We start from the raw sequence: 2,100 nt of genomic DNA, 5'->3' as shown, positions 1-2,100 counted from the left end.
TATTAAAATTCTTTGTTTAAATTGATGAAATGATGGAATCCTCCTCCAGAGATGACTTTTTTCTTGTTTGTTAAATTATGAATATGGGGAGGGAGCAGTGGGAGGAGGCGGATGCCATGAGCAGCAGTAATAAACATAAGGTTGTCCACCTCCGCCTCTCCCTCCGTCTTGTCTTGTGTTCATGTACCAGCACAGCTGCAGCAGTAGCAGTAGGGTGATGGATGTCATGTCTCCACGACGCAGGAGTAGGACCAAAACAAAACTTTTCCCATCTCAGCTCAAATTATGGGGATTGGCATGGGAAACTTGAATTATTGTTAATTGGTGAGCAGCGGGGCAGTGACCACGACTCCAATAATTCCAATTAACTTCTGCTTGTTCTTGCCGCTTTCCGCTTTTTTTAATTTGTCCAATGCACCTGCTCAGCTTTCCGTGTCTCTCTCTCTCTCTTCTTCATGTCCCCAACCCTTTGCTGTAGCTGACACTGCAACGATCCCACATTTATTCAAACCACTCCCATGAATTCGTGCCTTCTTTAATTCAAAAATAACTTCTTTTTAATGTAAATTCTAGAATGAATAAATAAATAAATTAAAATTAAAAACCACAGCTAAGAAGTATGAAAGGAAAGATTTTGATGCTAATTAAAGAAGACAAAAGGCAAATACATAACTTCCCCAGCAGCATACGTACCTTCCTTCACACTTTAAGATCGCTGGAATTATTCTTCCACCAGAGTTTTTCAGCAAGAATTTCCCCTGCCCGGAAAAATAAGTTATGCTTCTCCACCTGCAACATGGAAAGAGGAACCATTACTACAAAAAATGGAGATGCCCAATCCTTTAAACCAAAAATAAAAAAGAAGAAAGAAATCCAAAATTAACCCTTCAAATTTACAAAAATAAGATAATGTTCTTGACGCTATCTCTTGCCCATGAAAAATGATGAATAATGGATTGAGAAAATTGGACAAAAAAGAAAGGGAAAAAGGAAATAGAAGCATTGGACTCACCATCAGATTTGCTGGATCCGAAAAGGAAAATGGACTCAAATATTGCATTAATTTGGGATGTAGACATGGATCAACAAAAAATGGATCCCTTCTTAATCATATACGTACAGTCCCATACGCATCTTACATCAAATGATATACCTTCTTCTTCTTCATTTTCCTTTTTCTTTTTTTGGTTTTTTGTTTTTTGGTCCATATTAATGATGATGATGTCCATTCTCCATGTATGTATTTCAAGAAGAAGCATTAAAGGTTGCTCCACCGGAATTCTTTTCTGTTATTGCCAGTGGTTCCCATTGTGGATCACATAAACATAGCCACCGTTTCCATGGCCATGGTGTTGATGATGATGACATTGGTACGTGTATTTATGAGGGAGTTTTCCGGCGGCTTTCTCACCAATTATAGGGTACACTGGGGGCCTTGACGAGTGGCGAATGCACCGGGCCCTGGCCGAGGTGAGGGATCTAGGTGGTACGCCGCCGCAGGAGGAGGGATGAAGCGGTGATTTTGGGGACGTGGAGTCATTACTGCTGGAGGAGGCCGGGGAGGGAGGCGAAGACGATTTTTTGGTGGTTTTGGGGGCGGAAAGGAAGGCCCTGACCTTGAGTGATGAAGGGGATGACGTCGCCGCCGGCGCACCTGCCGCAGCCGCACGGTCGTATTCCTCGATTAGATTCGCGAGATCCTCATCGGAAGTGATCGAGACCAACGCATCCAAATCCTCCGTCGGCAATTGGCATCTCAGACACACTGGAGTCCCACACATCTCTCCCAGCTTCACCAACAGTTCTATACATACAGAAACAACATCGATTCTATCAATAATCATCTAACAAGAAGCAATTGGGAACAATTCATGTATAACTTCCCAAGAAAAAAAGCGAGAACATAATTTAACAAAAAAAAAAAAGGGACTGACCGGCAAAAGAAATGGAGCGGTCGACGGAGAGAACACGGGTTTCTCCGCCGTGGTAACGGAGCTTGCCGTCGGGGTACCTGGGTAGGATGCGGCCGCCGTAGCTACAGAAGAACTTAATGGGTTTGGGAGTGAGAGTGTGAGAGTTAAGCGAAGGGGCGACCATGAT

The 2,100-nt window shown here is 43.2% G+C and overlaps 1 long non-coding RNA gene across 1 annotated transcript; it reads right to left on the bottom strand.

The window, feature by feature from the left end:
• Positions 1 to 1,293, bottom strand: LOC105156642. The gene is made up of 3 exons (XR_847366.2): positions 1,013 to 1,293; positions 694 to 789; positions 1 to 484 (listed from the first exon to the last, which is right to left on the bottom strand). It is a non-coding gene; the product is annotated as an uncharacterized LOC105156642 (long non-coding RNA).

Source organism: Sesamum indicum, linkage group LG2 (assembly GCF_000512975.1).
Source record: "Sesamum indicum cultivar Zhongzhi No. 13 linkage group LG2, S_indicum_v1.0, whole genome shotgun sequence".
NCBI lineage: Eukaryota > Viridiplantae > Streptophyta > Magnoliopsida > Lamiales > Pedaliaceae > Sesamum > Sesamum indicum.
The sequence above is the reverse complement of the archived record's forward strand: the minus strand, read 5'-3'. Positions and strand labels throughout refer to the sequence as shown.